The sequence below is a fragment of the Benincasa hispida genome, chromosome 6, assembly GCF_027475165.1.
Source record: "Benincasa hispida cultivar pf3 chromosome 6, pf3_genome.v1.1, whole genome shotgun sequence".
Classification (NCBI taxonomy): domain Eukaryota; kingdom Viridiplantae; phylum Streptophyta; class Magnoliopsida; order Cucurbitales; family Cucurbitaceae; genus Benincasa; species Benincasa hispida.
Window position 1 is genome coordinate 24852078 of NC_143483.1, and position 14610 is coordinate 24866687.

The window sequence follows — 14610 nt, forward strand, 5'->3', positions numbered from 1 at the left end:
AATAACTCTTCTCTCTACAGCAACACTTCTTCAATCAACGATTTAAGGTAGTAATGGAGCGTATTGATGAGATTCAACGCAGTGCTGCCACATCAAGAGAGGCGCTGATCAACATGCAGTGCAACATCTATAAAGTCCATATGCACCAGAGAATGATTGCGGAGCGTAATCAAGAGTACTTCAACTTTCTTACTGCATATCTTCATGGTCCAATGGTGCCTCTACATCTTCGGAAGCACTTAAATTTTGAAGAAGCGCCTCCTGCACCACCTCAAAATCTGCTTGATCCCCCTGCTTCTCAACCTTAATATCTATACTTTCTTCCAATATGATTTTTTTAGCAGTACTGCGTTGGAAGCGCCTCCTGCACCACCTCACTATGACTAAGACTTAGTGAATTCTTAGTTTAGCAGTACTTTACCTTTTATCTTTCAAAGTTCTGCTCAAACCTTCTTTTTGAAATTTTCTTCTAAGTGTTTTTCTAGTCTCTCCGAACAACACAATGAGGATCTTGCTCATCTTTAAATTTGGGGGTGGGGAAGGTCTGAGCAGATGAGATCAAGATTATGCTGTAGTTAAGAAAACGTGTCCATTTTCATTTGATATATATATATATATATATACTTATGCAAAACTCCAATGTCAGTGTCACACCCCACCCCAGATCACCCTCTTAGCCTAGGTGTGACTACAGCAGTTATCAACCCTTAGGCTGACACTTACTGCCTAAAAACTCTTGCGGAATAACTCTGACACCAAATACAAATTATATGCAACGGGACGGCTGTAGGCCCACAATTGTATTAACTTAAAAACTTAATATGTTTAGAGTCTTTACAACATTAGATTTACAAGTCCCAAAACCCACGAACCCTAATCCCTATATAAACAATAGCAACATGTGTACAATATTAACTGTAACCACCTAGCAAACAGTTACAAGTCTTTTGGTCCTTTAGTGGCGGAGCAGATACTGAGCTATCTTTAGACGATTTGACCGCTACCTGGTGGGGGGGGGAACAAAAACATTTGAAAACGGGGTGAGCTTACGGCCAGTGAGTGACCGAGAAAACATAGTAAATTCTCATGCATAATTTCAGTAATGAGTTTTTAACTGAAAGATAAACTTTTACAGTACTTGTACTGCAGCATAAACGTTTTCCAAGCATAAAACATGTAAAGCTGTTTTAAACATAAAACAATAAAAACATTTCTCAAATCAAAGTACTTTATAACTGGTAAAATAATCCCAATACCAACTACTAGTCCAGAGAGAACCCTTTTGCTCAATCTCTAACTTTATTCACCTGTGGCCACATTAGGTACTACTGCTCAGATACCTTCTCCTTGTACTTCAATATCGAGCTACTAGGATACCTTCTCCAATGTACTTTAGCATCCCATTGGCTTGGTACCTTCTCAAATGTACTTCAATACCAATAGATATCTTCTTCTTGTACTTCATTATCTAGTTGGGTGGATGCCTTCTCCTTGTACTTCGGCATCGCATTTTACCAAAATTATTTATAAACAACTTTTCTCTTTAAAGCATGTACAATATAACACATATACAACATGACTTTACACATGGTAATGCATGCTAGATAAAATCAACATATGTAAATAGTTTTTCAACAATAGGCATGCGTTCACAACACAATTCAGATCTTGCTTGGAAACCACTTTATAAAACTAGTAGGCATGAGAATTATTTTCGCAAACATGCTTTCTGTAAAATGCTTGTAATCAAAACATTTTAAAAACGTTTTAGTTCAAAAATATTTTAGCCACTAACCTCGAACTCTTAGGAACTTTTCACTCTAGTAGCTCCTCGGGTCCTTTTTTCACCCCTAGAATCCAGATTCAACTTACAACTTAGATTACTCATAGTTCCGAACCTTACATGGAAATACTTCCTTCTAAAATGTCTTAGGAATCTTACCCTAAACTTTCAGCTCATAAATCCTCGTGATTTGGCCGGAATCTCAAAATCTTCAAGACTGGCCCAGACTGATCTGACAGTTTGACCCTTCTGCCTTCTTCTCAATCTCCAGCCCAATTCCTTTGAGTCTTTTCCTCCGACCTACTCTGAAAACTAGACTTCTAGAGCTTTTAAACGGCTTTAAAATCACTCCAAACTCACGAGTATATTGGAATATCTCCTCGTCCAAAGTTAACATATTCCTCTAAACCCTCACTGCCCTCTACTTTCTCTACGAAATTTATGATTTTTATGTGATTTGAAAATGAAATCCCAACTCCCTATTTATAGGCATTCAAATTGCTCGTGGGATTGACAGCACCTACTTGGCTGCATGGCCAAATGTTTAATCCTCCCTTTATCAACGTAAGTTGACTTCACCTTGGTTCAATGTGTTCCTCCCAAACGTATCCAACACAATTTCATAGGTTTAAGAATTTCTCTTAATCAGACTCCTAAATTTTAATTGACGTTTGCCTTTACATCTTCAAGCTTTGTTTGTATTCAAATTAGGGTTTTTAAATGCATAATCCACCTCAACGCGTCCAAATACATTGCCCAGAAGCTTGCTTGGCCATTCAATGCATAAGCAAGGCGTGGGCGTGACGTTCGAATCAGACAAAGCAAGGCTAATGCATAGGCGCTCTCGATCTTTCCGCTATTGGCAGTGTCGCTCTCTCCACTCTCGGCAGTGTCACTCTCTCCAACTTTCTCTCCCATTTTCTCTCCAATCTCGCTCTCTCCCAGTTTCTCTCCAACTTTTCTCTCCACTCTCGCTCTCTCTAGCTTTCTCGCTGGTCTCCACTTTCGCTCTCTCCAGCTTTCTCGTTGGTCTCCACTCCCGCTCTCTCCAGCTTTCTCACTGGTCTTGCTCTCTCCAGCTTTCTCACTGGTCTTGCTCTCTCCACTCCCGCTCTCTCCAGCTTTCTCGCTAGTCTTGCTTTCTCCAATCTCGCTCTCTCTCGCTCTCTCCAACTTTCTCTCCAACTTTACTCCACTCTCGCTCTCTCCCACTTTCTCGCTCTCTCTACTCTTGCTCTCTCCAACTTTCTCTCTCAAAATCTTGCTCTCAATGATCTCGCTGGTCTCGATCTCAATGATCTCGCTCTTAGCTACTGCGAATTGTTCGTCTCCGTGCAATTTCTACACGATTGTGCCATAAGTCACTTGCCTTCCAGTACTTTGTGCACAACACGCATTACACATAACTTCCATATTTTTCTCGGTCCTTCAGCCATAACGCATTTCACATAACTTCTCTATACTAAGCCGAAATTTCCCCAAATTTTCCGAACTTAATTTCCATATTATTCCACACTAGCTCAACCTACTTATTATTTTTCCCCAACTTTCCCAACTCAATTCCATATTTTTCTTTTCAAATCCCCATTCTTTTTTCACCATTCCGCACTAACTTTCTCATCAACATACTTATTATACAAATTTAAATAGGGACACATAATTAAGTGGAAAATTCAGACAATTTAAATAAGAAAACACACTTAAGTGTAAAATTGGATTTGGGGTTCACAGTCAGCGCAAGGGAAAACCTCAAAACTGTCCCAATCTGATAAGAGTTTAGTTTGTAAAGAAGCCTGCTCGTAGTTAGAAATTCGTATGACACCCGTAGGAGCAAGCTAAGAAAAGTTGGGTTTCCAAGAACAACGCAGTATAAAAGAATGCAAGAGACAACTCCTCTGATCCTCATGAGTTGAAGTTGAAATTGACACCAAACCGTAGTTGGATGTCCGCATGACACCCGTGGAGACAAGCCAAAACAAAGAGTGTAACCATGATCAACAGTCTCTAAGTGAATAAATGACGCAAAGTTTTTCTCACTGCATATAGACACATCAAGTTGTTTTGACAAAGAAGAGATAAACATTCTATTTTGAAAACTAGAAAAGCATCTTTGAGCAGAATTTTGTCATATAGAAGAATAAAGTAGGGTTGCTAAGAATTAGCAAGGATAGAAGGAAAATGCGATGTCAAGTAATGTGCCTGAGTGTAACATTCAGAGCAACCAATCGTAGCAAAAATAGAGGATAGGAATTGAGCATGATTGCCTTATTAGAAGATATGCTTGGGGACAAACATATATCTAAATTTTGGGGTGTGATAACTTGTAGAAATACAAGTTATTTATGCCACCTTATCTAAATATTGTGGCCAAAAGTTAGTAAATATGCACCGATTGTATGAAAATTAGCCTAGTATTACAATAATTATAAATGTTTGCAATTACACCCACTAACATCATAAAGATGGAAGACAAGAAGAATTTTACTCTGTTTTGCAGGAGAGCAAGTCATCGCTTGCACTCAAGGCTTACGAGAAACTGATCAACGCATCTCTGTTACATTGCGCCCGTCAATCAACAATGAAGAGACGATTACCGCAATAAGGGCGTAATGCGATAGTCGATCTAGAGCTGTGTTTCAACTGCATGCGGTAAAAACAACACCGCATACGAATCCATGATCGAAAGATGCAGCTGAGCAACGCAAAAGCGAAAGATTGAGACATGTGTACAACTAACGGTTGTGCAGAATTGACGATCTGATTGCATAACAGAAGGAATAATATCCCTCCATCTTTTGAATTACCATAACCATCAATGGGGACCACAAGGCCGAAGTCAAAGACCTGCAGCTATGAATACCCCATTGATTTTAGAGAAAAAGTATGCTACGGGATACGGGGTAAATGCTGCAAAACTGTTGAGAGAAAAGGTTGAGCTGAGTGCTTAAGTGAAGAAATCCAGGAAGAAGACGAGATAAGGCTGAGAGGTGAATCTTAGATCTAACCTACCAAACACTCAATTGAAAGCTCTGTGCAAAGATCCCTGCTACCGGTGGGGCAAGCCTGAGAGGGAAGCTCTTCCTACCATCAAATCCATCCTCTCTGGCAAGCAATTCTCCATCACATCAGTGCCAAGACATTGGCACTTTTTTGTATCTATTCTATCTCTTTCATCATTGTATTTCATGTTTCCTTTATCTTTTCATTGACACAGTATGTATCAAACGCTTAATAGAGATATTAAATGTTTCGATAGTATTCATTTATCATTTTCTGTCTATTTCCGTTCATCCGTCAATCACTTTCTTCATGATGTCTTCTTAATTCCCTGATAAGCAATATGAATTAACTAAGTATTTAATCTATGTTAAAGATATAAAATGTGTTTAGCTAAGGCATGCTAGACGACATCTTCACCTGTGAGAGCAGAAGTGAAGATGCCAGTCTGATCTATCGAGAAAAGGTCAAAAGAATGCGTTAACTAAAGCGAGTAGTACTTCCAAAAATGGAAGCAACCTTATGTTCATTACGTTAGTCTCTGTTTCACCACATACATGTGGGAACGCAGCCGATCACTGAAAGGTGTATGCCAAGAGAAGAGCGGAACAACATTTGTAGCTTCAACGCAATTGAAAACTTGCGTTGTTTATATTATTTGTCTTTCTCTTTCTATTCTATTCATAAGACTTGACGTCGCATTCCACGTCTTTGCACAACTTTCACAACCAGCCTTGACCCCAGCATCTTGTACATGAAGCCTATATCTTGTATCATCTAGCTTAGGTTTATTGTATTTCATTTTATTATCACATTTTTACTGCTTTACTTTATTTTATCGCAATTTATATACGTATACAAACACATTTTTAAATATTGAAAACCTGGTCGCATATATCATGAACATACCACAATAACCTAAATCAGTCCCCGTGTTCGACCTCGAATCACACCGAGAAACTTGCGATGGAATTACACTTGGTTCTATCGTAAGGAAACTTGTGACAACGCATGGCATACTACGTGAACACCCATTATTAACGCATATCTAGCGATAGTATCGCATCATTTCGAGCATAGAACATCATCAATCATATCTATCAAAAACTGCATTACAACAAGTACAAGACCTCACCCAACAACAAACTGAACAAGAAACACGGTGGGATCCTCCCCCTTTCCCATCCAGGCTGAAAAAGAAAGACGACAGCAAGCAATTTTAGAGGTTTCTGGGTGTTCTTCGACAACTACACATTAATATTCCTCTTATAGAAGCATTAGAGCAGATGCCGAGTTATGTGAAATTTCTCAAGTATATTCTCGCCAAAAAGAGAAAGATTGGGGAAAATACTCTCCCTACTAAAATATGAGTGTAGCGCTCTGTTTCAAAATACTCTCCCTACTAAAATGAAGGACCCTGGGACTTTTACATTGCCCTGCACCATAGGAGGGAAGATGATCGGAAACGCGCTGTGTGATTTAAGAGCAAGCATAAATTTAATGCCTTTGTCAATTTTTAAAAAGCTAGACATCGGCGAAGCAAGGCCAATCACGATCACATTACAGCTAGCCGATAGATTGATAAAGCTTCCTGAGGGCAAGATAGAAGATGTTCTCGTGCAAGTGGACAAGTTTATCTTCCCAGCTGACTTTGTCATATTGGATTATGAGGCTGATAGAGAGATTCCTATCATCCTAGGAAGCCCATTTCTCGCCACAGGGCGAGCATTAATCGATGTGCAGAAAGGAGAATTGACCATCTGAGTCGATGATCAAGAAGTAAAATTCAATGTACTCAATGCGTTGAAGTACCCAGGAGACAGAGAACTGCCAATATATCGAGGAGCTGCAGGGAGAACAGTGACACGAACCCTTGAAGGAAATGGAGGAGGAGGATTTTTAAGTCGACGTAATGTTAGAGGAAGGCTGTGCCGCAATTCATGTTGAATCTAATTTTGAACCGCTCAAGTTATCTGAACGAACATCGCAACGAATTAAGCCATCTTTAGAAGAGCCACCTATGTTAGAGTTAAAGTCGCTGCCAGTAAACCTCAAGTATGCTTACTTAGGAAGTAACGACACGTTATTGGTTATCATTTCTGTATCACTGAGTAAGGAGAAAGAAAATGCTCTCATACGGATCCTAAGAAATAACGAAAAAGCATTAGGATGGACCTTGGCAGACATTCGAGGAATCAGTCCCTCATATTGTATGCACAAGATCCGCCTGGAAGAAGGAAAGAATGGATCAGTAGAAAGGCAACGCCATTTGAACCCTGCCATGAAGAAGGTTGTAAAGAAGGAAATAGTAAAGTGGCTGGATGTAGGTATCATCTACCCGATATCTGATAGCAGTTAGGTGAGACCAGTGCAATGTGTTCCGAAGAAAGGAGGGATGACAGTCATCACTAATGACAAGAATGAATTGGATCCCACAAGGACAACTACGGGGTGGAGAATCTGCATGGATTATCGCAAGCTGAATTTGGCCACTAAAAAGGACCACTTTCCACTCCCGTTCATTGATCAGATGTTAGACAGACTTGCAAGGAATGAATTTTTCTGCTTTCTTGATGGCTATTCAGGGTATAACCAAATAGCAATTTCGCCGGAGGACCAAGACAAGACAACCTTCACGTGCCCATTTGGTACGTTTGCATTCCGATGCATGCCATTTAGACTCTGTAATGCACTAGGCACTTTTCAACGATGCATGATGGCAATATTCTCAAACTACTTGGAGGAGTTAGTCGAGGTATTAATGGATGATTTCTCAGTCTTTAGGAGTAATTATGACTCCTGTTTGTCTAACCTTGAAAAAGTTTTGAAAGATATGTGGCAACAAATCTTGTTTTGAAATGGGAAAAATGCCACTTTATGGTGGAAGAAGGAATAGTTTTGGGTCAAATCTCCAAGGTAGGATTGGAAGTTGACTAGGAAAAAATCGACGCAATTTCCAAATTACCCCCACCTATGAACGTAAAAACACTTAGGAGCTTTCTGGGACACGCGGGGTTTTATAGAAGATTTATTCACAACTTCTCCCAAATCACAAGACCCCTAAGTGCACTTCTTGAAGCTGACTGCGAGTATAATTTTGATGACGCCTGCACCAAAGCATTTAACATATCGAAAGATGCACTCATCTCCACACCCATTTTGATTGTGCCTAATTGGATGCAACCATTCGCCCTGATGTGGATGCCATCGGATATGCTGTGGGCGCAGTTTTGAGTCAACGCAAGGATAAGGTGTTGCATCCTATTTATTATGCGAGCAAAACACTGAACGACACGCAGGAGAACTATACGACCACAAAAAAGGAAATGCTCGCAGGGGTATTTGCACTGGAGAAGTTCCGATAGTACTTAATCGGAATGAACGTGGTGGTGTATACGGATCACTCTGCGATTAAGTATTTAATGACGAAGAAGGATGCAAAACCGAGGCTGATACGGTGGGTGTTGCTCCTGCAAGAGTTCGACATAGAAATCAAAGATCGAAAAGGCACCGAGAACCAAGTCGCATATCATTTTTCAAGATTGGAAAACTGCAAGGTTCAAGGGACAGAAAAAGATATCGAGAAAAGATTCCTCGATGAGCTGCTGATGGCAGTAGACATTGATGCTCCCTGGTATGCAGACATAGTAAACTTCATAGTTTGCAGTCAACTACCGGATGGTTATACATACCAGCAGAAGAAGAAGCTAAGACATGATGCCAAATTTTATTTCTGGGACGATCCCTTCCTATATCGACAAGAACTTGATCATATAATACGTCGATGTGTTCCTGAGCGTGAAGCCAAGCACATTTTAGAGCTCTGTCATGAGTCCCCATATAGAGGACATTTTGGGGGGCAAAGGATCGCAACAAAAGTCTTACAATGCGGCTACTTTTGGCCAACACTGTTTAAGGATGCCCATGCCATGTTGTGCAATGTGACAGGTGTCAAAGGACGGGGAATATGTCTAAAAGAAATGAAATACCATTGACATCAATCTTAGAAGTTGAATTATTTGATGTTTGGGGAATTGACTTCATGGGCCCGTTTCCACCATCAGAAGGTCATCAATATATTCTGGTTGCGGTTGATTCTGTATCGAAATGGGTTGAGGCCATCGCATGTGCCAAGAATGACGCGGCCACTGTGGCAAATTTTCTGAAGAAGAACATTTTTGCTCCATATGGGACGCCTTGGGCCTTAATCAACGATGAGGGCTCTCACTTTATCAACTGCATAATTGCCAACCTATTGATTAAATTGAACAACAGCCATCGAGTTGCAACTGCTTATCACCCGCAGACTAATGGGTAGGTAAAGATTTCTAACAGAGAGATCAAAACTATCTTGGAAAAGGTAGTTAATACTGCTAGGAGGGATTGGTCACCCAAGCTTGATGAAGCACTATGGGCTTATAGAACCGCCTACAAAACTCCAATTGGCATGTCTTCATACGCTCTGGTCTTCAGAAAATATTTTCATCTGCCACTTGAGTTGGAACATAAGGCGATGTGGGCATGCAAGAAGCTAAACTTTGATTTACCCAGTATGGGGAAAGTTCGGAAGCTGCAATTGAATCAATTGGTCGAATGGCGAAGGGATGCCTATGAAAATGCTAAGATATACAAGAAGAAGGCAAAGAAATGGCATGATGACCGCATACACGACCGGACATTCATCGAATGTCAGCAGGTATTATTATTCAACGCGCATTTGCGATTGGTTCTAGGAAAGTTGAAGTCTCGTTGGTCTGGGCCATTTCGAATCAAGACAATATTTACTCATGGCGTAGTGGAACTAACAACTTTAGATGGGAACAGTGCATTCAAAGTCAATGGTCCACGGATTAAGCCGTACTATGGAGGCGACTTCGATCGACGCATGGACACCATTGACTTGGGCAAGTAGGATTAAACCGCTTGTAGGGAAAGCGATTGCGGTAACTCTAAGAACTTCTTTCAATCAACCTTTCTATCTATGTTTAGTCGTTTTCTTTACAACTTTCTTTTACTGTTTTCTAAATTTCGTCAATTACTGTCTAGTAGAATCAGTCTTTAATATTTTTGTATTTCCTTCCAATTTAATTTCTCACGTTTCTCCATATCTTAAATTAAGTAGCACCGGTCATATAACTGTTGTGAATGATTGGATAAATCACCGCAAGGTCTTTTCAACTGGTGTTTTTGATGAATTAAGAGGACAGGAAAGTAAACTATGAGAGGATGGGTGTAGTAAGTAAGCGACACTGTGCATCCAGTACAACCAAATGCATTGCGGTGAGGGGTGTGTTGCGTACGTATATGTCTTTTGCCCGCCCTTAGTTAAATGCACCATGTTGAGGTAGCCTCTAGAAATGTATTTAGTTAAGGGATGTGTTGTGGGGATGTATGCATGTTGCCCGTCCTCGATAATAATGTATCTGCATTTATTGGAAGTATGTGTGAATTTTGAATCATACACATTTCTGAATCAAATTTGTAAAGTAATCAAATTCTTTGACTCTTGTACAAGAAATAGAAAATTTTGTAATGCGTTCATTTGTAATTTATTTGTATACTTTGTTAATAGTCAATACAATCAGAGGATATATTCACTCCACTTTTTTCCTGTGCCTTTTTCTTTATCTTCCTTTGTCAATTTTTGTAATATTCTAAATCTCTTATTTTTACGATCTTCATTGCGTTGCTATGATGTATTACATGTTTGTACTTAGAAACATTTTCCATACTTAGTAAATTCTGACTAACACTTAGTTAATTCTTAGTTTAGCAGTACTTTACCTTTTATCTTTCAAAGTTCTGCTCAAACATTCTTTTTGAAATTTTCTTCTAAGTGTTTGTCTAGTCTCTCCAAACAATGCAATAAGGACCTTGCTCATCTTTGAATTTGGGGGTAGGAAAGGTCTAAGCAGATGAGATCAAGATTATGTTGTAGTTAAGAAAATGTGTCCATTTTCATTTTTAAAAAAAATTATGCAAAACTCCAATGTCAGCGTAAGGGAAAACCTTAAAAATATTCCCAACCTGATAAGAGTTTAGTTGTGAAAGAAGCCTGCTCGTAGTTGGATGTTCGTATGACACTCGTAGGAGCAAGCCAAAACGAAGGTGGGTTTCCAAGAACAATGCAATATGAAATAGAAAAAAAAAGAAAAAAAATAATAATAATTAAATGCAAGAGACAACTCCTCTGATCCTCATGAGTTGAAGTTGAATTTGGCACACAACCGTAGTTGGATGTCCACATGACACCCGTGGGGATAAGCCAGAATGAAGAGTATAACCATGACCAACAGCCTCTAAATAAAGGAATGACGCAAATTTTTTTGCTCACCGCATATAGATACATCAAGTTGTTTTGACAAAGAAGAGATAAACATTCTATTTTGAAAATGAGAAAGCATATTTGAGCAGAATTTTGTCATATAGAAGAATAAAGTAGGACTTGCTAAGATAGCACGGATAGAAGGAAATTATGATGTAAAGTAATGAGCCTAAGTGTAGCATTCGGAGCAGCCAATCGTTGCAAAAATAGAGGATAGGAATTGAGCATGGTTGCCTTAGTAGATGATATGCTTAAGGATAAGCATATATCTAAATTTGGGGGTGTGATAACTTGTAGAAATACAAGTTATTTATGCCACCTTATCTAGATATTGCGGCCAAAAATTTAGTAAATATACGCCGATTGTATGAAAATTAGCCTAGTATTACAATAATTATAAATGTTTGCAATTACACCCACTAACACCATAAAGATGGAAGACAAGCCGAATTTTACTCTGTTATGCAGGAGACTAAGTCACCGCTTCCACTCAAGGCTCACGAGCAACTGATCAACGCATATTTGTCTCATTGAAGTGACGATAACCACAATGACAATAACCGCAATGACGGTGCAATGCGACAGTCGATCTAGAGCTGTGTGCAACCGCATGCGATAATAAAAACAACACCGCATGCGAATCCATGATTGAAAGATGCAGTTGAGCAACGCGAAAGCGGAGGATTGAGACACGTGTACAACTAACGGTTGTGCAGAATTGACGGTCTGATTGCATAACGGAAGGAATAATATCCCCTCCATCTTTGGAATTACCATAACCATCAGTGGGGACCACAAGGCCGAAGTCAAAAACCTGCATCAATAAATAAACCATAGATTTAAGAGAAAACGAATGCTACCGGATACGGGGTAAGAGCTGCAAAACTATTGAGAGAAAATGCTAAGCTGAGCGCTTAAGTAAAGAAATCCGGGAAGAAGACGATATAAGGTCGAGAGGTGAATCTTAGAACTAATCTGCCAAACACCCGATTGAAAGCTCTATGCAAAGATCCTTAGTACCGGTGCAGTAAGCCTGAAAGGGAAGCTCTTCCTACCATCAAATCCATCCTATCCGGCAAGCAGATCTCCATCGAATCAGTGCCAAGGCATTGGCACTTGCTTGTATCTATTCTATTTCTTTCATCGTTGTATTTCACTTTCTCATTCTCTTTTCATTCACACATCATGTATCAAAGGCATAATAGACATATTAAATGTTTCGATAGCTTTCATATACAATTCTCTGTCTATTTCTATTCCTCCATTAATCATTTTCTACATGATGTCTTCCTAATTCCCTGATAAGCAATATGAATTAACCAAGTACTTAGTCTGTGCTAAAGATATAAAATGTATTTTGCTAAGGCATGCTAGACGGCGTCTTCACCTATAAGAGCAGAAGTGAAGATGCCATTCCGAACTATCGAGAGAAGGTCAGAAGAATACGTTAACTAAAGCGAGTAATACTTCCAGACATGGAAGCAACCTTGCATTCATTATGTTAGTCTCTGTTTCACCACAGGCATGTGGGAGCACGGTCGATCACTGAAAGGTGTACGCCAAGAGAAGAACGGAACAAAATTTGTAGCTTCAACGCAATTGAGAACTTGCGTTGTTTTATTCTTTGTCTTTGTCTTTCTATTCTGTTCATAAGACTTGCCACTGCATTCCACGTCTTTGCACAACTTTCACAACCAGCCTTGACCCCAACACCTTGTAACATGAAGCCTGTATCTTGTATTATCTAGCTTAGGTTTATTGTATTTCATTTTATTATCACATCTTTACTGCTTTACTTTATTTTATTGCAATTTATATACCTGTACAAACACATTTTTTAAGATTGAAAACCTGGTCGCATATATTATGAACATACCACAATAACCTAAATCAGTCCCCGTGTTCGACCTCGGATCACACTGAGAAACTTGCGGTGGAATTACACTTGGTTCTATAGTAAGAAAACTTGTGACAACGCATGGCATACTACGTGAACACCCATCATTAATGCATATCTAGCGGTAGTATCACATCATTTCGAGCATAGAACATCATCAATCATACCTATCAAAATCAGCGTTACAATGATCAGCCACGTTCTCACATCTCTGTGGGGAAACAGGGATGAACGTAATGAACCCAAGGTTGCTTCCGTCTCTGGAAGTACTTCTCGCTTTAGTTAGCACATTCTTCTAATCTTCTCTCGACAGATGAGAATGACATCTTCACTTCTGCTTTCACAGGTGAAGATGTCATCTAGCATGCTTTAGCTAAACATCTTTATTTCTTTAAAACATATTAAGTAACTTGTTTACTTCACCTTAATTACTAAGGGATTAAGAAAACATAGTGTAGAAAATGATTCATGGAGGAATGGAAATAGACAGAAAGATGGAGATGACAATGATCGTGACATTCAATAATACTATTTAGCGTCTAATATATGATTGTGAATCAAGAGATTAAGAAAATGAAGTACAATTAATGAATAATAGTTAGAAACAAATAAAAATGAGTGCCAACGTCTTGACACAAATCTAGATGGAGAAATCACTTGTCGGCGTAGATGGAGTGAACGGAAGGATGAGCTTCCCTCTCAAGCTTGCTCGTCCAGTAGCAAGGATCTAAGTATAGAGCTTCTCGGTGGGGATTTGGAGGTTCGCCCTGAGACTCACCTCTCAGCCTTGTCTCTTTTCTTCCTGAATCTTCTCCAATCAGCACTCAGCTCAACCTCTATCTCAATAGCCTCGTATCATTATCCCCCATATCAAGTATATTTTAAAGTGAATTCTTTGAAGGTATTTATAGATGAAAGCTTTGACTCTCTGACTTGTAGTCCCCACTTTATTTTTATGGAAATTCCGAAAATGGTGGAATAAATATTCCTTCTGTTATGCAATCAATCCGTCGAAAATGCACAACGGTTGGTTGTACACGTGTCAAAATACTCCGCAATTGTGTTGCTCATTTGCATCTTTCGATCATGTGTCCGCATATGGTGTTGTTTTTATTACCGCATGCGGTTGAAGTTGAGCTTTGGATCGACTGTCGCATGCGCCTTCATTGCATTGATCGTCTCTTCAGAATTGATTGACGGGTGCAATTCGACGAAGATGCGTTGTTCAGTTCCTCTTTGAGCCTTGATCATAAGCGGTGACTTATTTTCTTGTAAAACAGACTAGAAATATCCTTTTCTACCATCTTGATGGTGTTAGTGCGTGTATTGATGATAATTTATAATTATTGTATTTCTTAGCTAATTTTCATACAATCGACGCATATTTTCTCTCTTTTGGGCGCAATATCTGAATAAGGCAGTATAAATAACTTGTATTTCACAAGTTATCACACCCCCAAATTTAGATATATGCTTGTCCTCAAGCATATCTTTGACTAAGGCAATAATGCTCAATTCAAGTCCTATATTTTTGCGTCGATTGGTTGCTCCAAATGTTACACTTAGGCACATTTCTTGACAATGCAATTTCCTCCTATCCTTGCTAAT

The 14610-nt window shown here is 39.3% G+C and overlaps 1 protein-coding gene across 1 annotated transcript in view; it reads right to left on the reverse strand.

Annotated features, from left to right (window-relative positions):
- Positions 1-868: 868 nt before the first annotated feature.
- The window catches only part of LOC120080384 (uncharacterized), a 38706-nt gene continuing 24964 nt past the window's right edge, over positions 869-14610 (reverse strand). The window contains exon 4 of the transcript XR_016530366.1: positions 869-1004. The gene's annotated coding sequence lies outside the window, so the exon portion shown is untranslated. The remainder of the gene's footprint in view (positions 1005-14610) is intronic.